The following is a 24,211-nucleotide window of genomic DNA, read 5'->3' on the forward strand; positions in this document are numbered from 1 at the left end:
CAAAGGACCAGCAGGCAAGAAGAAGGGTGACCGTGCCAGCAAAGGATGCCTCTGTTGAGATCTGTGACATGTCTTTCACGTGTCGCTTCCCTGGAGAATGGGTTGCTGTGCCTTTTGGGAGGGCAGTTGTCAGGCAGCCTTCAGCTGTCATTCCCTTCAGGATTTGCCTCAGCTGCAGACGGCTGGCTCAGCCGAGGTCACGTCCCTTCCCCTGGTGGCCCACACCCGGTGACTGATCGATTCGGGACTGTAAGTCCTGGCCAACTTGGGAAATTCTGAAGGGCCATCCCAGGTCTGGACTTATGTGAGGCGTCAGCCATGGCCACCGCTGGCCTGCACTGCATCCCACACACCTCTGCTCCTGTGCCCTCCCTTCCCCAGGGAGGTCCCTAACACACCACCTGCGCCACAGGCAGGTTCTGAGTGTCTGAGGCGGGTCCAGGCATCTGGTGGTTTTGTTTGGAACTCGGCTGGTGATTCTCATGTCTAATTAGGCTTGGGGACAGTCCTCCTGTGAGGTCCATTAGCAAGCCCACTGGGACCTTCTTTCCATGTAGCATGTGCTTTGAGCGTGACTCTGAGCAGGCCTGGACCCCCAGGTGATTCCTGGGAGAAACCATCGGACTGATGAGCAGGTGGCAGACACTCGGGGGGCAGGCGAGGGAGAACTGGAGGGGGCAAGACGAGAGACCCTCTGAGCACGGGGCACGGGGAGCGGTGTGCACGCCTCTGCCTCCATCTAGAAAAGGACGGCAGCTCCCTCGACCCCTAACATCCCAAAGCCATAAAGAAAGCACTCCTTCCAGGAGCTGGACACGAGGGCGACAGGCACTGGGTTTGTCGTGGTGTCAGAAATCCCGGTCTCAGGCAGACGTGGTGGGTGAGCGTCTCCGTGCGATGAACCCAGACCCTGTTCCTCTGTGCACCTCATTCTCACCTCTGGTGGAGAGGTCTTTGAGGATAATGCCACCGGAACTCTCCCGGTGATTCCATCCTGAGGACCCAGGATTGGAAGGCGCAGGCATCGGACAAGGCCCAGGGTCGGCTAATGAAACATCAAGCGGCAGTGGGATGAGCCAGCCAGGGTCCCTCAGGGGAGAGGGCCAGGCGAGAGGCAGAGTGGCAGGAAGGGGCCCTCTGAGGGCCATGGAGGCAGCGTCGCAGGCTGGAAGCTGAGCGCACAGCACAGTAGACCTGACGCTGCAGCCGCACGTGGGTAGGACCGGTCCTCCGTGGGACGGCCAGGGAACCCCACACGCCTGTTCTCAGCGCCTGGAAAGTACAGATTTCTGCAGTGGACCAGCTGCACAGCGACACCACAGCTTTGGCTTATGGGACATTCACACCAGGCTGTGTCCACCGGACGGGCTTGGCGGTTTCCCAGGAGGAGAAGCTGCTCTCCCACTCGCGGTGTGTGAGTGTGTCTGCTGCACGATGCAGAGCGCAGAGTATGCGGGTTCCTGGGCGAGGCTTCTCCAAGGGCCTTAAAATGTGGAATGCGGTTGCAGAAGACCTCCCAGGTCCTGGCGGTGTGACCCGGGGCTGGGCTGCTCACCAAGTGTGGCGGTGCATAAATATTAGCCTTAAGTAACTGTGAATCCCTCCTTTCCTGGAAAGGTTAGTGGCCGTTCCCTGTGAGATAAACTGTGCGTTATAGCTCAGACCTGTCTTCCCACCGTATTACCCCACAGCCCGTCAGATAACCATGTCCAGATTCTGCTCAGCAGGGTGGGGATGTCAGGCCACCGAGTGCAGTGGGCCCCTCCCTGTCTCTGCCTCGCTTCTCACACCCCACGTCCCTCACGCCCCTGGCCTTTCTCACCACCGCACACTCTCCTGCTCTCCTCCCCTCAGCCTTGGCCTTCTCTTTCTCCTTTCCATGGAGCAATAACAATTGCTCACTTTTCTGAGTGTGCCGCTCGCTCTGGAGCTCACAAAGTTCCAGGCACTTCCGTGAGCTGTGTCATTTCCTGCCGACACCCCTGAGAGTCGGCACTCGGACTCTGCCCATCATGGAGACGAGGTAACTGAGGCCCAGAGAGGTTAAGAAACAAGCTCAAGGTCGTGAGGCTAATGAGGGGTAGAACCAGGATGTGTACCTACGTCCACCTGAACTCTGGGCCCCGTGGCTCAGTCTGATGGGGACATTGGTTCTTGTTCCTCACCCTTCCTCTAGCTCAGACCCTGCGGCAGTGAGTGGAACTGTTGTTTCATTCTGAAGGCACGTTTTTAGGGATGCCCTGAGCATCCAGGCTCCGAGATGGGTGACAGGGTGACAAGGTGACAGGTGCCAGCACCCTCCCCGCAGAGTGGAGGGATCACCGCAGAGGGAAGGGGCACGGCAGGGTCCTCCCCTCTCTGCTGACTGATTTCCTGGGACTGGAGTAAGGGACAGACCGCAGCAGCCAGCCCAGGGGAGCCAGGAGCCACAGGCCTAGTCTTACGTGGACACTTAGGGGAGCTCTGAACGCTCTGGGCCCATCTGCCACCGACACCCCTGCCTCAGCTGAGTGTCATCTCCAATGTGGAGGGATGTTGTGCTGTTATTTTTTTCTTTTGTTCCTTTTACAATCCACTTTATTAAAACAGATTTACAGATAAACGCACATATTTTAAATGTACAATGATGAGTTTTAACTAGCGTACACATCCATGTAGCCAATCCCCTTTAAATGCAGAGCATTTCTGCCTCCCTAGAAGGTTCCCTCCTGCCCTAGTCAGCCCGACACGCATCCTGGGGCAGCCACGGGCCTGGGTTCTGTCAGCACAGCTTACCTCTCGGCGTCCGTGGAAGGGTCGGCCAGCTCCACACTGCGAGCCTCCCATGCGGGTGCAGACCTCAGCAGTCAGTTTTCTCCTTTTTATTTCTGAGTCATATCTCCTATCAGTGTAAAATGACATGTTTATCCATTCCTCAGTTGATGGGCATTGGGCTGTTTCCAGGTTTTGGCTGTTGTGAGAATAATACTGTTATGAACATTTGTGTGCAGTCTTTTTGTAAACAATTTTTTTTTTGATAAATAGCTAGGAGTGGAATTTTCTGGGTCAAACTATGTTTAACTTTGTAGCAGTTTTCCATGCTGGTTGTCCCGTTTCCCAGTCCAACCAGCAAGAGGGGGGGGGGCTCCTAGCTGCCCCACATCCTTCTCCCGTTTGGGGCGTCAGTGTCTTCAGTCGTAGCCCTGATGCCAGGCGTGAAATGACGCCCACTGCGGTCTCACTGCTCACCGGGGGTGCTGAGCAGCTTTTTATGGGGATATCGTCTCTCCCTTCCTTTTTTTTTTGAAGTACTCATTTAAGTTTTTTGTCCATTTTGTACCTTGGGTTGTTTGTTTTTTCATTATTGATTTGTAGGAATTCTCTACCTGTTATGGAATCAAGTCCTCTGTCACACATACCAGCTGTGCACATTTCTCCAAAGTAAGTAAGGGGATATGAGCCTCTATCAGATAGGGTGGGCAGAGACTGACAGGTGTCTGAGTGGTGACAAGCCTCAGAATTACCTTGGAGGGGGTGGAGTGTCCCAGGAGGGGGGCTCCTTTGAGAACACATTGTGTGAGAAATGCTCACTGGTTGTCCAGAGCAGACAGTGAAGCTGTATTCTGTGCGTGTCTAGAAGGTCTGGGCTGGAGATTTCCATGTGGGAGTCCCCAGAAAGAGCAGGTGTTTGGTGTCATGGGACTGCATGAATGCAGGGTGACAGTGGAGTAGGGGAGGCCTGGTCAGAGCCTGGGGCGTCGCCTACCTTCAGAGGCTGAACCTACGGGCAGCGAGCATTGTCATGGCAGTGAGAGAACGTTCCGGGCCCAGGGCCCCTGTGCTCAGGCCCTTTGCCCAGCACTGGGGTTTCACTTCACAGCACTCTCCTTGGACCAGGTCCTCACTCACGTCCCTAGCACCCAGGCCTTCTGCACTTCGTCATCCTCTCTTGGTGACAGGTTTTCTGAGGGACGTGAGATAGGATTTGGTAGAGATCATTGGTTTTCAGTCGGAGGAAGAGGTGCCCGTGCATCCATCCCTTCAGTGGTCACCTTTCTGAGCTGGACACTTGGGGGTGGACGGAGGACAGGCTGCTGTTCCTGACACTCCCAAGCCCTGCCGGCCCCCAGTTCTCCCCACACGGCCCTGGGTGAGCAGCCCTCACTGAGTCTGTGCCAGAGCCCCTGGTCCCGAAGTTCCCTCCCTGTCTTCACTCCAGGAGTGTCTAAGAATCCATTGCGTGCGAATCTGCCGCCACTTTTATGAATGTGTGAGAGGTTTCCACAAGCAGGTGGAAGGAGAGAGCAAATGTTAAGTGTGCAAATCAGTCACGCTCTTTCCAGCTTCACGAGGAAGTCACTAGGAGAACCTGAAGTGCCCTGATGGGGAAGAGAAGCCAGTGAGGGCCTGTGGCCGGCCCTCGGTCCCCCCACACCCAGCACGGTCAGACCCGGGGCAGTTCTCCCGACGAGCACGTTTCCACGTGCGTCCTGCCTGTCTGGACCTGCAAATACTGCTTTAACCTTGAAAGATTAGAATATTTTTGTGCAATCAGTAAATTCTGTTATTAAATGTTACAGCAGCTAAATTAAATGATAAGAATAACTAGTATTTTGAGATTTTGCACATCTTATAATTAGACCAGTCTTTAACAAATATCCCAAGTTAAGGCACATTAGAATGTATTCCCCAACATGGAGACAGCCTGACAAAGAAACAGTATTCTTAGATTTACAATTAATTACCCTTATGTCTATACCTTGCATTCAATTTGCATATCTTAAAAGTGCTGTAAATTTCCCAGGGCTCCTTGTTATTGAAGATTGTACGGCTTAGAAAAAGTTTCTTCAGTGATAACTTTCTCTTGATTATGTAGTTGTGAGGTCAGTAAATCTGGCTCTCCTTTGCTCGCCGATGTTATAATTTTTCTTTTTGTGTGTGTGTTTTTCATCATTTGGCTCCTTGTCCCTCCTGCCCTCTCATTTATTATTTCCTGAAGAACCGCCAGATAGAGAAGCGGCTGGAAGACTAAGTGAGTGGTCAGCGTCTCAGATGCTGTCTCCCCCGCCCTGGGTGTGTGACGTGCTCTATGCATCTTTTGGTGCCAACCTCGTTGAACAGACACACATGGTGTATGCCTCTCAAGAAATGAAATTTTACCCAAGAGATGTGCTCTTGCCTGACTGCCGAGCTCTGCCCCTTCACTCGTCCTCCATCTCGCCCTCTTCTCTTCCCTTCCTTTCCGAGCCCCTCAGCCCCAGACTGAGCTGGTGCGGCGTGATTCGTGTTGTGATTTTGTGTGGTCACTGTTAATTTCATGACCTTTCATTTGGCTGAATTTTTATGTTCACCGTGAAGGTTCTATTTTAGGAAGACCACTTTGGTTCCCTGAATTATTCTTAAGGACCCATTAGCACTATAGGAAACATTACCTATTTTGTAGAGTGTCGTTAAGTGCCTTACCTTGAGTCGACACACTTGTAGCAGTGCTTTGCTCTGCAGCTGCCTGCTGTCATGTGTCGTGTCTTCAGAAGTGACCCCACAGCAAAGCGTCCGAGCGGAGGGCCACAGCATACTTTTACACAGTTGTAAATATCAGTTGGAGGCTGTTACCAACAATTGAAAGGATTTAAAAGAGAAATAAATGTTTCAACAAAAAGTAACCAGTTTAATAAGAGCATTTTTTTTTAAACAAGTCACAAACACAATGAGAACTGGTGTCACCAAGGGGGGCGGGATTTTAGTTGCTTTGTTTGATGTTTTGGTTTGTTTCTTCAATATATGTAATTGCGATCATTGAGCAAACCTGGGATAATACTCCGCTTTGAATCAACTGTATCTCAGATGAGCGTGTGGTGCTGTGGATTTGTCTCAGCCTCGTGTGTGTGACAGCGTGGCCCCTGTGCTTTTGGAGAAACGAGGAGAAAAGAGCCCTCCTCCCCCTTTAATTTTATTGTGAGTACAAGCAGGTAATTTCCCATGGCTTCCTCTTCTCACTTATTAATTGGCAGTTTATTAAAGCGATCTTTAAAAAGTGAATTCCATTGTCATTTCTCCATTACAGCTACCAGAGAACTGAGTGGTGAGGGCTGTCAGGGGCGGAAGGAAGCAGCCGCTCAGGAGTGGGGGTCCTGGCAGACGCCAGCAGCAGGGTGGCAAGGACAGCAGGAGAGTGTGACACAGGAGAAACCAGAGCCTCCCCTCCCCCTCAAAAAGGCTTCCTCTCCCCTCCTCCCCTCACCCCCAGGTATATTCTCACTCCTTCTGGGAGGTGGGTGAGTGGAAGACTTTTTACAAATTTATTAGTTTCTGACAGTGACATTCTTTCTGACAATTCAGTGTGTAAGTGAGTCCCCGTGATTTCAGAAAGCCCATTTATCCTGGCTTTTGATGGGCTGAATGCAAGCAGATGTGAAAGTGGCTCTCTCCTCGTTGATTATAATATAATATTTCTATTAAAATCACTTTTAAAAGCCTCTGAAAATTTGAATAATACTTTTTCAAAGAATATAAAGCTACACCTCAGATTAGCTGTCCTAGAATACCTTGGCAAAAGTACCCGAGTAGCAAGAGTTTTCCTAGTCTTATGTCCTATATACATCTGTTAAATTACTCTGAGATCTCATTAAATGAAGCTAATGTACTTGTAAAACAGTGGGGAGAGACAGTTTATCATTGTAACTGTTGGAGAGAGCCATTCGGGTGGGGAGGGAGCCAAGAGGACCAGATACACGCTGGTCAGTGGAGATGCTTCTGAGCCATAAATCTTAGCTCTTTCCCGCCTCGTTATTGTGTATTTCTTTAGGTGGGAGATTGATTGTAGCAGCCGAAGACGAATTTGCCCACAGTCCCTTTCTTCTTCTTCTTCTTTTTTTAATACTCCTGATGCTTCGCCAAGGTGATAATGCTTTTTTTTCTCCCCCCTGCAATCATTTGTTTCAGATTAAAAGCATGAAATGGCACAAAGAAACATGGGAAGGTTGGTCTCTGTGGTCGGGCAAACATGAGGGCACGAGGATGGGTAATGTCCCGGGTGGGAGGAAGCCCTCGCTGAGCCCCGGGATTTATAACAGGCTCACCTGAGGAGGTGGGGTGCTAACGCCATCGGGCACCTGGGAGGACGCTGTCATTCCCGCCCCCAGGCGCGCTCAAGCAGATGGTAAAGGGGTTTAATTTGAAAACACCGAAACATCGTGTGCGCTGAAAACCGCGGCAATTGCAGCTCGATTGTCTCCACTCGGGGAAATGTGTGCCTGGATCATCTGTGGCCCGAATGGGGACAAAAGGTACTTCTCATGAATATATAGAGGTGCGGAGTTTATAAGGATCGATATAGTCACCAAATGTTGTACAACATGTCAGAGTCCCATAAAAGCAGGCAGTTCTACATAAAATACCAGCTTAATCCTGGAGGTTTTAAGGCCTCATTAAAATGTGGATGAAGTCCACACACGTGAGGGGCCGCCTTCCAAAGGTTGCAGCTGTATATCTGTGGGCCAGGAGTTATAACTGCCACCTCAGAATGTCAGTGGCCTGTGCGTGGCGGGGTGGTGGGCGGAGGCTGCAGGCCGGGTGGCCTGGTCTGAGGGTGGCACTGTGGGGGCACTGGTCTGCCCGCTGCAGACCCCCACCCTCCGCGGTAGGCACCTGACTTAGAGGGGCCCCAGTGGACCAGTCAGGTCTTGTTATCGTTGCCAAGCGGGCACATTTGCAGGTTTAATTGTTTGTTAATTAGAGTTCAGCTTCCTCTGCAGCAGCCCGAGGCTAAGAGAGCGACTTCAGGATCTGGGTGATGACGGGCGGCGTGGATTGTCTGCGCGGTCATCTGGGGCTTAGCGGGACAGGCTCACGGAGCTCCCTCAGCACCCCCTGCAGCCCAGGGTGAGGTCGGGGACTGGCAGCTGTCCATGCAGAGAAAATAAGACCCCTCTCCTGCATCTGGCTCATGCCCTTTTGTCACCCACACCTCCTGATTGGCGCTGCTCCTTTTCCAGCGCTGAGAACAATCCGCCCTCCTGGGCACAGCTGGACTTTGCCCCCTTGTTGGAAGTCTGGGTGGTTCTGGCTGGTTTGCTTGTTTTTCTGGAGAAACTTTGAAAGTCAAGCAAATACTTTGATCCTGACCTTTCTACAGGCCTGGCCCATATTCACCGCTTGTCAGCAGCACACGCTGGCCAGGAGTCATCTGTCACTGTCAGCCGTCACTCTGTCGCCAGCCCCATCAGCCCCATTACCCAGGATCAGGGGAGAGCAGAGCCTGCGTCGGAAGCATCATTAAACCTGAGGCTCCCAGGTAGCACGGGTCGACCAGGTGGCCTGTTGTTATTTATAATAGAGGGAAGCACAGCAGAAGCTCCTGACGTGGCCCTGGAGGCCGGCAGAGGACGCCTGAGCAGTGTCATCTTTGAAGGACAGTTAAAAGTGGACTCTCCCCGCTCAGTGTAACCAAAGAGGATTTATTGAACATCTGTTCTGTACATGGCTGGGAAGATTGATTAATTTAATTGCTCACACTTTGCTTAAGTAACATTGGAATACTTAATGTCCTGTGTGAAGCATGTTCCTGCATTCGCCCACTCACCTTCTCCTTAAGGTTTCAGAGGAAGCTTTGGAGGTGGCCGTCTGTGCCCCTTCCGGATTCTTCTCCTACGAGAGCCTGCAGGAGTGGACAGTGGGAAAAACTACCTCTTTCCGTAAAAGCAACTAGTTACTTTTCACATTTTCCCATTGTGATAAATCATTAATGTAATGAGCTTGGATCTTCTTCGCTGAGTAGTGGTAATTTTCCCTCTGGTATCAACCATAGAGACAGTCGAGCATATTATACGTTTCTGTACCCTTTAACATAATACCGTAATCGTGTGAAAGTACCAGTGAGTTACAGCGGCAACAATTTATGGCGGGTGTTGTCAGGCAGCATAGTTAGAGGGAACTCCTGCAAGTTGTACGAAAACCAGCCTTCAGAAGGGCTCCCAGAGGCACAGCCCAGCGCCCGCCCTTCCTGCTCCTGGTTGGTTTTCCTCATCTCAGCTTCAGGCTCACCTGGTTTAGAGGGAGGGGTGCCTTGGAGATACAATGAGTCCCTTAATGAAATGCCGTCCTGGAGGGCTGGGGACACCTGTGTAACTCACGCGCTGAAATTATAACGTCTAAACCTCATGTTGTAAATTAAATCTGAACCTCACACACCCAGAGCAGAGCATAACGTTGCGAATGCATCCCACGAAGTTCTTAAACATCTAAAGTAGGGTTCTGTTCACAAATAAAAAAGGAAAAGAGTTTTACACACACGTTTGCATGAACACGCCCTCAGCACGAAGGAGGCTGGCTGAGGTCTAGAACAATGGTGGCATCTGCACTTGGCTTGAAAAGTGACTAGGAAGGAGTTTTATTTATGTATTAAAAACAAAATCTGCCGTGCTATTTCATTCTTTTTAGGAACCCCACTCATTCATTCATCCATTCATTCATTTGTTCAATTACCATTTCTTAGGCCTCTCACCTCCTTTGGAGGCAGAAAACATTGCTGTTTTGTTGGAGGTTTCTTTCAGGCTTTGATATTAAGGGAGCCTTTCTAGTTTGATCTACAAAAATTACATATCGTGAGTTTTTGACGTGGAGCTGAGGCAGAGGTGGGTCATGACGGCAGGTGAGTGCGTCCAAGAGAAAATGGCACCGATCTTGTACGTCCCATTGTCAGAGGTGCCGGCTGTGACCCGCGCACAGACATGCTCACATTGGGAAGGGCTGCGCTCTGAACTTCTGCCCAGACCCTGGGAAGGAAGGGTCTGTGTGGGCTGAGGGGCTGGGGGGACTCCACCAGCCAGGTGTCAGGGACAGTCCTTCAAGGATGTGGCGTGTGGCTGGGGCCTGTGCAGGCAAAGGCGACTTAGCGAGGGGTGGTCTTTGGTCTCCTGTGATCGAGGCAGGTGTGGCGCGGGCCGACTGAGCATGCCCGTGTGCCCTGCTCTGGCCACACACGACACCTCCTGCACCGGCCGCAGACCGGCAAGGCAGAGCCAGGTGCCTGGGCCGCGCATATCCTTCTCCATCAGTCATACTGCAGGGAGCAGACAATTAATTCTGGAGCGAAATTGAAAGTCAGAGCAGAGTCTGAAAGAACAGAATGACAATAATAAAGTGCCTCAGCCGCGCATTAATCTCCCTCACTCCAGGCCTGTCACAGTCGGCCTGGCTGTGACTAATGCCAAGCTTTGCATACAGTGGTCACAGACGCGAGCGGCTCACTCCCTTACAGCGCCCGCGACGCGCTTTGTTGAGTTTCTGACTCCTGTGGAATCACTGAGAAAACAGCGCCGCTGGTCACAGGTGGGGTTCCTCCGTCCTGCGCCTGGTGACGGTGTCGGACCTGGGACCCACTGCACTGCAGGGGCTCCCTCTGAATATGGACCTCCCTCCGTCCCTTCTCTCTCTCTGTCCCACCTCTCACTCCTGCCACCTTGGACTCAGCCCAGACCCTCTCGCTCGTGTCCACCTTCTGTTGGGCCTGTGGGCTCTCTTTCTCTGCCTTCCTCAGGCTCCTTCCTCATTCAGTTGCTACTTGAGGGGGCCGTCGGAGAGATTAAATCGTGCACCCAAGTGTGCAGGTCATGGGGCCATCATCACAAACAAGTCTGCATCAAGTAATTGGGGTCGGCCCAGACCTACCTGGAAGTCTTGAGAACACACAAATGGCAGATGGTGGCATTGGTTTGAAGGTGCAGCAGGCTGCCCGTGGCCAGGAGATGTGAAGACCCTGACACCTCACTGGGCTTGGCACGTCTTGTGGCCCAGGGGGAGCTGGAGAAGGCCACACAGGTGCTCGGTCACAACAGGAACAGTGGGCCCCTAGCACCTGACCCAGCGGGCAGCAGGGCGGCTTCCCTGACAGGGGTGCACGCCTCTGTGGTCCAGCTGAGATTTTCTGAGCAAAAGGAAAGGGAAGCAGGCGTGATGATGGACATCAGCAAGGTGTGCGATGTCCCCTCCCAACATGGTTGAAAACCCTGGCGTTGGGGACATTTGCATTCATGTGCATTTGTTCTGGTAACAGAAAGCCAAAAGTCAGGTTCAACATCATGTCTCAGACGCAGGTTATATTTGTCCAGGTAATGTCCTGCTGAGCTTGTGGGAGAGGTTACAGGAAAACCCCACAACCTATGTGAGTGAGCAGAGAGGGGTGAGAAGGTCCGGGATATAGTCAGGGGCCTGTCACGGCCTGCCCTGGTCATCGGCTTCCAGCAGTCATCAGCTTGTCCTCTTGCCACAGCTACACTGCTGGGGTGGAAAACAAAGCTGAAGTGAAATGTCACCTCTGCAAGGCACCAGGCATGTCCGTCTTCCCAGGGGATGGGCTTCTGTGTGTGAGTTCAGGACCTGGGGAGAACCGTTCCCTCTGCACAGGCCTGTGCAGGCTGCCCCGCGTGGCCTGGCGACCACTGCAGTCACGCCCGGGGCACTGGGCTTCTGCAGTACAGGGATGACCCAGAGCTTGCCGTGAGGGGACTTCTCAGACCGGCCAGAGCCCCAGTCCCTTCCAAATGGCCTTTTGTGCCCGTCCTCTGCCTCCCACTGTCCCAAAGCCCCAGCTGTCAGGAGGGACCTCACACTGGAAAGATAGGTGGCTGCTCTTTGCGCACCTTCCAGACGGTACCGGGGCCCCATCTCCTTGCTTCCGTCAGCCGCCCTTGCCCCACACTCATGGGTGACAGGAAGCCAGCACCTTGCCCTGGGCCTGCAGGGCACCTTTGACTGCACGGGGGCTTGGCCCCTCCCTCCTGCCCCCCGCCTCACCATGCTGGCTCCACATGGCCTTTCCCACTCCTGTTCCCGCTGCTCCATGTCACTGACACCCCAGGAGAACATGTTAAAGCCCAGTGTTTTCCACGGGGAATCGTCCAGCCACTACTGTATGCCTCCCCCACCCAGATGTCCATTCGTGGACATGTTAGAAAGGCTGGACAGAAGACTCACCATGCTGCATGCTGCAGGGCTCTGCAGAACCTCAGTGTGCCAGCACGTTCCGTGATGGCACAGAGCAGAGGGTTTACAGCGCCGTGCCCAAACTTCTCTGAGCACTGAAGCCTTGCTGGCACCTGTATCAGCGACATGACCAGGAGATGCAGCATACCCGCCCTCCTGGCTGACGGTGTCACTTTTCTCCAGGCATGTCTGTGTTCTAAGCGGGAGAGCCATGCAGGGAAAATCATTCCGCTCCAGGAGCAGAGGGATGTTCTGGCCCAGGAAGCAGAGGGTCTGCTTCTGGGTTGGGCTTCACAACTTCTTAGTTGGGGGTGCCCCTTCCGCTCTGGGGACCAGTGTGCTCGTCTCTAACCGACGGGCTTGGACCAGTCAGTCCCTGTAAATGCCGCCAGCGCACAGGCTTGGTGACTTCACATACTGGTCAGTCTGTGCTCACCACTCCTCTTATTGCACTGTCCTGTCACCCCAGGGACTGAGCCAGCTTTTATTTACTTATTTTTCAGTTATTTTTTCTCTTTGTCCATGTAACATTTTTATTTTTAAATGTTTTTTTTATTTTTCAATTATAGTTCACATACAATAGTATATTAGTTTCAGGTGTACAGTGGAGAGGTTAGACGTTTGTATAACTTATGAAGTGACCACTACAATAGGTCTAGTACCTGTCAGGTCCCATATGTAGTTATTACAATATCGTTGACTATATTCCCTATGCTGTACTTTCCATCCCTGTGACTACTGTGTAAAAACCAGTTTGTACTCCTTAATCCCTTCACCTTTTTCACCCTGCCCCCCAATTCCCTCCCATCTATCACCTCAACAAATCTAGCACCCATCTGACACCATACATAGTTATTACAATATTATTGACTATATTCCTTATGCTACACCCTACATCCCCATGACTACTGTGTAACAACAATTTGTACTTCTTAATCCCTTCCCCTTTTTCACCTACATCCCCAACCCCCTCCCATCTGGCAACCATCAACATGTTCTCTGTATCTATGAGTTTGTTTCTGTTTTGTTTATTTATTTTGTTCTTTAGATTCCACATATAAGTGGAATAACATTGCACCTGTCTTTCACTGTCTGGCATACCCCACTCAGCACAATACCCTTCTGGTCCACCCATGCTGCCGCAGATGGCAAGAACCCATTCCCTTCCATGGCCAAGCAATGTTCCATTGTATATATGTACCACCTCCTCTTTATCCATTCATCCATCAACAGACACCCAGGCTGCCTCCACATCTTGGCCACTGTAAACAATGCTGCAGTGAACATATGGGTGTGCATATCCCCTCGAAGTTGCATTTGGGTTTCTTCAGATAAATACCCAGAAGTGGGATTGCTGGGTCCTTCTTTGTCTCTTGTTATAGCCTTTGTTTTAAAGTCTATTTTGTCTGGTGTAAGTATTGCTACTCCAGTTTTCTTCTTTACATTTTCATGAAATAAATTTTTCCATCCCTTTACTTTCCATCTGTGTGTGTCTTTCAATTTGAAGTGAGTTTCTTGTAGGCAGCATATGTAAGGGTCTTGGTTTCTTATCCATTCAGCCCTCCTATGTCTTTTGAGTGGAGAATTTAATCCATTTACATTGAAAGTATTTATTGATAAATATGTAGTTATTGTCATTTTATTCATATTTTATCTATTTTTTCATTTAGTCTAACATTCCTTGTTATACTGGTTTGGTGTGATGAACTCCTTTAGCTTTTTCTTGTCTGGGAAGCTCTTTATCTGTCCTTCGATTCTAAATGGTATCTTTGCTGGGTAGAGTAAGTCCTTGCTTTTCATCAATTTGAAGATTTTGTACCTATCCCTTCTGGCCTGCAAAGTTTCTGTTGAGAAATCAGCTGACAATCTTATGGGAGCTCCCGTATAAGTTACTAGTTGCCTTTTTCTTACTGCTTTTAAGATACTTTCTTTGTCTTTAACCTTTGACGTTTTAATTATGATGTGTCTCAGTGTTGGCCATTTTGGGTTCATCTTGTTTGGGACTCTCTGTGCTTCCTGGACTTGTATGTCTATTTCCTTCACCAGGTCAGGGAAGTTTTCAGTCATTATTTCTTCAGCTAGGTTCTCAATCCCTTGCTCTCTCTCTCCTCCCTCTGGTGCCCCTATGATGTGAATATTGGTATGTTTGAGGTTGTCCCAGAGGCTCCTCAAACTATCCTCATTTTTTTTCAGATTCTTTATTCTTTTTTATGTTCTGATTGGGTGTTCTGCTACCTTATCTTCTAATTGCTGCTTCGGTCCTCTGCTTCATTCAGTCTGCTGGTGATTCCCTCTAATGTATTCTTCATGTCAGTTACTGTATTTATTTCTGACTGGTTCCTTTTTATGTTTCCTATCTCCTTTGTTGAAGTTCTCCCTGAGATCACTGAACATCCTATAACCATTGGTTTGAACTCTGTGTCTGGTAGATTGCATGTCTTCATTTTGTTTAGCTCTTTTTCTGGAGATTTGTCCTTTTATTTCATTTGGGACATGTTTCTTTGTCTCCCCATTTTGGTTGCTGCCCTGTGTTTGTTTCTATGTATTAGGTAGGGCTGTTATGCTGCCCCATCTTAATAGAGTGGCCTTAGATAGTAGGTGTCCTGTGGGGCCCAGTGGCACAGTCTCCCTGCTCATCTGAGCCAGGTGCTCCAGGTATGTTCCTTGAGTGGGTTTTGTGTGCCCTCCTGTTGTACTTGAGCCTTGGTTGCTGGTTGCATGTCAGTGGGAGGGATTGACCCCTGGGCTGATTGGTTGTGAGGACTGGCTGACTACAATGGAGGAGCTGTTGTGCAGGGGCTGACCTTATGGAGCAGGATTCACTTAAGCAGGGCTCTGGTGCCTGCCCAGTCAGCCCTTTGGATGTGTCATTTGTGGAGGTGGTTGCTTGGTGCTGTGGTGTGGTCTGAAGCTGGCCACTATGTGTGTTCGTTCTGGGGCCTCTTGGGAGGGGCTCTGGTGCAGGCCAAGGTCAGCCACTGCCTGTGCCCTGCCTGGGGCCACCTGGTATGAGCTATAAAGTTATCTGCAGGTGTTTGCCACTTGTGCTGGGCTTGGAGCCACCTGGGAGAGGCTAAGCTGGAACTGAGGCCAGATGCTGCCAATGCCAGGCTTGGGACTGCTTAGCAAGAGGTACAGGACATGCCGAGGCCAGGTGCTACTTGTTTGGGGTTTGTGAACCTTTGAGAGGTTTTAGGAAAGTCTGCAGCATGAGCCAAGAAAGGCTGTTTGTATGGAAAAGCCCTCGAAGCAGCTTGGGTGGGCCGGCAAGTTGGGTTGGGTAGGGTTTCAGGGAATCACCAGGGCAGGGTGAATGTATCAGCCAGGTTGATGGAGACTCAGATATAGGGAGCCCTGCATCAGCACGCCAAGAGGAGGAGGACTCAACAAAGAAGCAATGGCTTCTGCCAGCACTCCTTCTGGGAGAAAGCTGCCCCTCCAGCCCTCACTCTGCCAGACAACTCAACTCCTCCCTGTATATCCCTGGTGCCTTCCAAGCTGCTGCTGCAGTGCTGGAGCTCAGAGCAGTGAGTCCGTCAGTGAGTAAGTCTGTTCACAGGCCCTTTAAGAGGAGCGCCTAGGACTGCAGCTCCCCACGTCTCACTCAGCCTCAATCTCTGCTGGTTTTCACAGCCAGAAATTGTGGGGACTTCTCTCCCTGGCACTGGAACCCTGGGCTGGGGAGCCTGGTATGGGGCTGGGATCCCTCAATCCTCAGGGAGAACCTCCACAGCTGAGACATCCCTCCCAATTTCTAATGGCCACACGCGGGTGTGGGACCAGCCCATTCTGCATCTCTGCCCATCCTAGGCGTCTTCTGGATATCGGTAGTTATAGAGCTTCTGTTCGGCTGGACTTCAGGCTGTTCTCAGTGATGGTTGTTCTGTCGGTTAGGTGTAATTTTGATGTGGTTGTGGGAGGAGACAAGCACAGCATTTACCTGCCGCAGCCATCTTGACTGGAAGCCTGAGCCAGGTTTTAGATGAATGACTTTGCAGTCAGGGATAGTGGGCTGATAAGAGAAAGCACGTTCCTCTCTGGAGCCGGGCTTGTGCTTGGGCCAGCATGAGCTCACCGTTTAGACCCCTGATCCATTAATGTTGCACAAGACTTTGATGGACTTAGGGGGTTTGCAACATTCATTTCATTGTCATCTTGTTGCACAAGCAGTAAATAGGCTAACATTTTAGGTATGGAGTAATTATTATTGAAAAGCAAGACATCGACATCAAGTTTACAGTTTGTGGCCGGACATTGTGACAGGAGCCGTGCAGGGTCCCAGTGATGTCGCTGAGCTTCTGCAAGGGTAAAGATCAGTGTGCTGGCAGGTGGGGGAAAGCGCGAATTGTCCCGTGTGTGTGGGCTGCAAAGATCCTGGATTGGCTCCTGCATGGGCTGACGTGGAGGGTATCCTGGGGGAATCACTTCATGTCCACGATGAGTTTGTCCCTTCCATTAATGCCACCAGCCTTCCAAGTACATTATGTGGTATGAACACACTTAATGTTCCAATCTTGTGGTTTTGTTGACCTGGAAGCAGAAAGCACTGGTACAGGAAGGATGTCCACCTCACTCAGGAAGTGGTTTTTTTTTTTTAGGGTGGGCACTACCACAGATTCTACAGGATAGTGAGATTCTTTTTTGGACATCTGGCTTAAACCAGATCCTAAGAGACTATGTAGGCTTTTCTTGAAGGACATTATGGCTTTGCCTTCCTACGTGCCATCCTTGTTAGTGGGGCCATGTCTTGGGCTTGGTGGATGGCTGGTTCAGCTTCTCTGCTGTGCCCATGAGGAGGGGCTCAGGTGCAGACCTTTACATAGCAGATTGAGTGAGGGTGACCCCTGTGTCTTGGGGAGACCACTCTCTCAGGCCTCTGTACAACTCTTGGTCTGACTGCCCTCCCTGGCTGACAAGTTCCCTGCCTCGTCTTCCAGACCCTGAACTTGTGGGTTTCTCTGTAGGGGGGATGCTGAAGGCTTATCTGAGTGGGCTTGAACACCATCCCCAAGCACAGTTCTTTAGTTGGACATCTTCTCCCTCCTGGAGACAGTTGTTTGGGGATTACCTGTTTTTCCTGGGCTCCTTTTGTGTTTTCCCCCCAGTGTACCTGTCCAGAGCTATGCAGTTGTCTGGCCTCTTTGCAATCCAGATATAGGAAAACGTGCATCTTACATTGCTGGCGGCATCGTGTCTATTTGAATCCTGCCATGGGACAAACCCTCATTTATTGTCTTATTTTGTGAAAGTCATTCTAAGAGAACTTGTGGGGAAAGCTTCTTAACTTGCTTCCCGTGTCTCCATGAAGAGGCTCAGAACCTTCCTTCCTTGACCAACTCCTTCATTGAGCTCAGCAGAGAAATGGCTGCAGATTTATTCTCAAGGAAGAGTGACAAAGGACTTCTCCTGCAGGCATCCCCAAACTCTACTTTTAGAGGAGGGGGTCTCCTCAAACGGCAGAAGGGAGCCTGGGAATGCGGGGCTTACCAAGGGCTGTCTCTGCTACTCGGAGATGCTCCAGGTACACACTTATCTCTAGATCTTCCCTCTGCTGGAGGGTCCTCTCCTCCCTGTCCCTGCTCTTCATTTCCACTCAGGCATCTTTTCCTCCAGGAAGTGTTCTCTGTGGTCTGACACAGACTGATGTACCTTCACCAGTGTCCTCACCAAGAACTCGCCACTTTCCTCATGCCTCCACAACTGTTTTCTCTGCCGTGCCGAGGCCACCTCGCTTCTCTCCTGTCCCAGCACCTTTCATAGGTCATGACTCCTGGAAGGTGGTCCATGAGTGTTTGTTGAAGGGATATCAGTCCTGCCCATCAAACTAATTACTCCTGACTTCACTCGTGCATGTGAAGAGAGAGCTATTTTGTCAGTTGTCCAGATATCCTAGTGATTTCTCTAGCTCTTTCGAAGATCTTAGATAATCTTTTATCTCCACCCCAAGGAAGTCCAAGGAGAAGCTCCAGAAGTGGAGACATTGACTATTTATAACCATTATTATTTATACTACTACTACTACTAGTACTACTATATTATTTAGAATGTCAGCATAGAGGTTTTTCTTCCAGCTTTATTAAGATATAATTGACATATAACGCTGTGTAAGTTTATGGTACACAAAGTATTAATTTGATACATTTACATATTACACAACGATGACTGCCGTAGCGTTAGCTAGCACTCCTCATGCCACACAATTATCATTTCTTTTCTGAGTTGAGAACATGTAAGATGTCCTCTTACAGTGTTACTAGCTGTGGGCATCACGCTGCACAGAGGGTCCTCAGAGCTTGCTCCTCTTATCACTGTACGTTCCTTCCCTGGGAGCAGCATCTCCCGTTTCCCTGCCCCTCAGCCTTTGGCAGCCACCACTCTGCTCCCTGTTTCTCTGAGTTTGGCTTCTTCAGATTCCACATATAAGTGAGATCCTATGGTCTCTGGCTTATGTCACTGAGCATAGTACCCTTTAGATTCAAGCAAGTTTTTGCAAAGAACAGGATTTCCTTCTTACGGCTCAGGAATATTCCATTGTGTGCGTGTCTGTGTGTATCAACTATATACATAACGGAATATGTATCTTACATTTTCTTTACCCACCCATCCAGTGACAAACCCTTCTGTTGTTTACACATGTTGGCGATTGGCAGCAAAGCTGCAGTGAGTATGGGGCTGCAGGGACCTCTTTGAGACATGGTTTTCATTTCCTTTGGATAAATACTCAGAGGTGGGATTGCTAGGTCATACGGTGGTGTCATTTTTAATTGTTTGAGGAACCACCGTATTGTTTACATGGAGTTTTTTCAAAGCAAGGTGGTGTTTCAGGGGTGCTAAGGAGAGCTGGGGTGACACGTCATTAGAGCCGCTTGCCCGCGCAGCCACTTGCGAGGTTAAGGAATTCTAATCAACAGAGTGTTTTAAGCAAATTGCCAGCCAGGCTGAGAAGGTCCCAACTCCGGCCTCTGTGCCCTGTGCTGAGGCCTCTACTTCCCTTTGCCTGGCAAACAGAGGAGAAGGGGTCCCCCACCCTCCATCGCTTTTGGCTCCACTTGGGCTCAAAGGGATCGTGCCTCCTGCTGGCGAGGTGACAGTGTTTCCTCATGGCTGGGCCCCAGAAGTAGCTGTGAGTGGAGGCCCAGGCCCCGCCATAGCCCAGGAGCCAGGTGCGATGCAATGATCAGGTCTGACTCCCTCTTCATTACAGTATGTACTTTCATTCCCATTTCATCTCATAATCTTTATCTTTATTGTTATTATTCCCATTACCTGTTTTTGACATTTAGAAGACCAGCTAGGCCCTAAAATGTTGCCGATTGGCTTTGGATTCTGGCTGTGCCATGGCTCCATGTGTGACATTTGTCTCAGCCTGTGTGCCCATTCGCGAGTCTGCAGCCCGGCTTCCAGGGTGGCACCTGCAGGACACAGGCTAATAACACCATGCGTTCCCAGCAGGGCCAAGTGCGGGCACCGCTGAGAGAAGTCTGCTTTTCCTTTGCATGATTTTGCCTGAGGGTCCTATTTCTGGGACTCGAGTCCTGGGTTTCTGATCCTTTTATGTGTCTTGATTTTCTTGAAGTCTCAAAGAAAGGCCTGGACCAGCACTGTCTCTGGGTGCGAGCGCCTTCTCAGCCATCTTCCCAGGCCACAGGAAATTGAAGCCAAGACATCGGAAAGGAAACACCCATGGTTATTCTTCCTCTTTCGGAAAAAAATAAAAAACCCACTTCTCTCCTTTTGAGCCACTGCAAACATTGCGACGTTTTTGGCGGGAAGGAGAAGCTATTTTGTGTATGTGTGAACTAGGATTTTGATAGACAGGGTAAGTTGCAATCCAATTCTAAACTATAGATTTTCAAGCAGATTGATGCAACAAATTGTTAGCAAATAGCACTTTGCAATTTGATGCTAATTAGGCATAAGGCAAATATGTGCCATGACAAATTAGCAGCGAGCCATACTGCAGAGGATTAGCAAGAGCTGGCACAGCTCGCGCCCGGCTTCGCACACCTCCCTGTTGCTGTCCCCGGCGTCACCGTCGGGGCCCGAGCCAGCCCCCCCTCCCTGTGAGCAGGAAGCTGGAGCAGAGACCGGGAGCATCCCCCGCCAACTATCAGAGTGACGTTGTGCGTCTCGCTGTCCACCGTGCCCACCTGTCGGTCAGCACCTCCTTTCCTGAGGGACAGGAGGTTCTGGGCAGCTCATGTGATGGACACATATTCATGTTGTAAGTACAAAAATAATCCCGGAAATGTAAGGAAATGTGGATAAGCAAGAAAGAAAAGCAAAGAAAAGAAAGAAGGAAGAAAAGAAAGCAAGAAAGAACCCAACGATAATCACTACAAGTGATTCGGTATTCACTTTTGAAACCTTTGTTTCCATGAATCTATATAGATACATCTATGTATGTATGTGCCTCTATATTATACATGTAATTACCATTTAAAACACAATGGGGCTCATACATATGTTGTTTGCCACCTTCTTTCCTCACTTAATTCTACATGATGCACATTTTTCTAAGTCTGTGGACATGGATCCACATTAAAAAAAATAGTTACACTGTTTTCTTCTTTTAATTCCCTCTGTAGTTTAGTGAGCCCATCTTCTGCTGTTGAACGTCTGGATTGCGTATAGCTTTCTGCTGCTAGAAACCCTGCAGCATTTCACAGGCTTGGACGTTCATTTCTGCTCTGTGTAATTATTCCTAAGGACACGTTCCTAGATGGAAATTATTGAGGCACAGCAGAAAGTCCGTATGGAATGTTCTGTCCCTTCAGAGCAGCCGTTTCCTAGGCCCTGACCAACACCGGTTATTATTGTAAATCTTTGTCAATTAGGCACGCCCCCCAAAGTTACCCTGTTGGCATTTGCTTGTCTTTGTTTATTAACAAGCTCTGTAAGTTTTCCGGAGTCTTACATCACTCACTGCTGGCCTTCCAGGGTGTCTCAGGTCCCCACATTCCCTACAAAGAGTCACTGGAAATTGAATTCATTCAAAATTACTTTGCTAAACTTCTCTGTCGTATAGTTTCCATGCAATTTTGAAATCATGGGTTCTATGGGGACAATGCGAATGCTATGGCTGGTGGCCCAAATGAAGCAGTGAGTGTTGCTGAAATGTGCCTCAGCTCCAGCACCTTCAAAATCGAGGCTCCCTCTGGCTCAGCAGGCCTTGGAGGGGCCGGGGTGCTGCCCAATTACTGTTGGCAGGCGTAGCACGTGTATCCTTCCCTTCACCATGGTAACTGTTACTCTCGGGAGCTGGGGGTAAACCCTGGGGCCATGGGGTGTGGGAGACTTGCCAGGATGGCCTGAATGGTGAAGAGCAGAAGATCCCGTACCAGGCTCTTGGGATGTCCCTCCTGCCACGTGATCTAGAGATCCGGGCACCAGCTGCAGGAATATCCTGCATTTTCTCAGAGTCTTTGTTTCCTTGTCTGCAAAATGTGATGAGAGAGGCATAAATAGTACACGACCAGGGGTGAAAGCGAGGGGTGCTCGTGGGCTCGTTCCCATCCCCATGAGCACAGCGTGTGGACACGAGCAAGGAAACGCATGAGAAGTTGTGGCGCCATCTCGAATTCCAAGGTGTCACGGCAAATTTTTCAGTCATTTTGGAAGCTGTATTTTTTGGTTCCTGTATGTATAACTATGTGTCTACACCAGTGTTTCTGCACAGAATTCAAATCCCATTTATGGGCAAGCATGACCATGTGAGGGTGAGTAGTTGCCTCTTCAGAGGCATTACATTTAATTTTAAAAATTTAATTGAAATACAATTAATACCAAAGTCGGACAATTGAGTTCATGAACTTTCCACCATGTAATTGTCTAACTTTTCATGTATCATTAATTCACCCTTGTAAAATGTATAATTCATTTATTTTAAATCTGACAGTCAACGTGAAGCTGTTAGGTTTGATGAACTTCTTAACGATTATTTCTGTCAGAATGGACCACCTTACTGCAAAACCATTTGTAAATTTCCTTGATGATTTCTTGCATTTTTAAATTTAAAAAGTTATGGTAATGATTTAAATAAATAGAGAAGTACTCGTGGTATGAATATCTTTATATCTGAGTATATGGGATATATACAGAGGGTGCCAAAAAAAGTGTGCACATATTTTATGGAAGGAAAAAACTGTATTAAAATTGTAATAATATATACCAAAAACAAAAGATGAGTACAAGTCACGTTTGACTTCTGCAGTTACAAGAGGTGCTCAAAGTGGTTACCATCAGTGTTATTTTAATATAGTTTTTTCCTTTCTTAAAATGTGTACACATTTTTTTGGCACCCTCTGTATAATGCATGTTTGTGTCTGGAATTTTCTCTTTACCCTAATTGATCCTGCTCATTTTGGTTATGTCATTGGTAATATTTTCTAACTAGTCATTGTTTTACTTTAGGAAAGGGATTAGTTTTTAATGTTTATTATTTGACTACCTCACTAAAGTCTATTATTAGCTCTACTAAGTTTGTAGATAGTTTTTTAGACAGACAATCACAAAATATGTAAATAACGACCCCTTCCCTTCTCCTTTCCTAATTTTATATATTTTATATTTTGTATATCTTTTTCTTATCTTATTGCTTTGGATAGAACTTTCAGAAACATTTTAAGCAATGGTGGTGATAATGGGCATCCTTATACAGATTTTTCCTTTAACAGGATGATTTGAATGTTTTATTACTGGGTATAACGGGTGATGATTGGTTTGAGATAGCCTTTGGTTTTTTTTAATCATGTAAAGGAATTAGCATTTTTGTTTTTAGTATCTATGCATTTAAAAATCAAGAATGGCTATTGAATTTTATCAAATGTCTTTTCCTCAACTATCAATAATATTGTGCTTCCTTAGTCATATTTGATATCCTAATATATTAATATCACATTTCCTGATGTTGAGCCATTCTTACTTTCCTTGAATGAAACAGACTTGATAATGGATCCTTTGCTGTTTTTAATATACTGCTGGACATGGTCTGTTGAAGCATTTTAAGCAGATGGACTAGGAAGTCAAAGCTGTGGCTATAAGAAAGCATCTGGAAGGTTTGCTGAACCTCGAGTAGAGTAGTTGGCTTGGAACATAGGGTATGTGAGAGCATAGTAGGATATAACATTGGAAAAATAAACTGGGATATGGGGACATAACACCTTGGATCCTGCAGCAAACATCTAAATTCTGGATCTGTATATTGATGATGACATTTGAAGCCATGAGAGGAGGTGAGAAGTTCTGGAGAGCATTTAAAATGAGATATGAAAACTGTGATTAGAAATTTGAGAAATGCCCACTGTTTCAGAACTCGTGAAAATGGTGACAAGGGCTATGAGGTCAGAGAAATAGGAGGAGAACCAGAAGAGAGCAGCAGTATGGAAAGGAAAAGGGGAAAGGGCTTCAAGATAGAGGGGTCGTCAAAGGTGGTCATGTAGAATGAGGAATAAGAAATAGCTTTGGAGTTGGTTATTGGAAGATTTTGATGGGGCAGGTTTAGGTCAGATTAAAAGAAATTAAAGAGTTAAGAGATATAGGTAAAAAGGGACACTAAAGACATGTTCTCATCATGATTATTATTACAACATATTATTATAGTTACACCCAGATTGTTGACATACGATCCAGAGGTTGTATGAAATAATTCAGTGATATGAAAACATTATGTGGCTATAGGAACATGTACAATTACGGGAGCAAAACCGATGAAGTGGAAAAACAGCAGGAAACAACTCAGGAAAACAATGTTTAATTTCTTTCTTAAGCCCTCTGGGGGAATTCTCCAGACAGTTTTGAGAATGATCAATAATGAATGTTGCTGTGGATTTATTTCTCTTGCAAATCTTTATTTAAATAGTACATAATAAGCTGCAGCCTGCCAGTAGTCGGTAGTCTGGCCTGCCTGGCAGTGGGACCCCCGGGTTTTGAGGACTGGAGAGTACCCTTCTGTGCCCACGGAGGGGCCAGTCTGGCTGCAGTGAGCTCACGTGATGGTGTCATGATCAGTTAGTATACCACTGTTTTCTCAGTTTTGAGTACCATTGGTCACTTATGAGAGTCAAACAGGTTTGTGAGTGATTTACTTAAAAGATATCAAGCAGATTTATATTTATCCCTATCATAATATTATTTTAACTTCCTTGCTTTCAGTTGTTTTCTAGGTGGGAAGGAGAAGGATTGGTGTTACAGCTGGAAACCTAGAAATCAGGCAGACCTCAGAGAAGATCCTTTTGCTCCTGAAATGGTC

Source organism: Rhinolophus ferrumequinum, chromosome 15, assembly GCF_004115265.2.
Source record: "Rhinolophus ferrumequinum isolate MPI-CBG mRhiFer1 chromosome 15, mRhiFer1_v1.p, whole genome shotgun sequence".
Classification (NCBI taxonomy): domain Eukaryota; kingdom Metazoa; phylum Chordata; class Mammalia; order Chiroptera; family Rhinolophidae; genus Rhinolophus; species Rhinolophus ferrumequinum.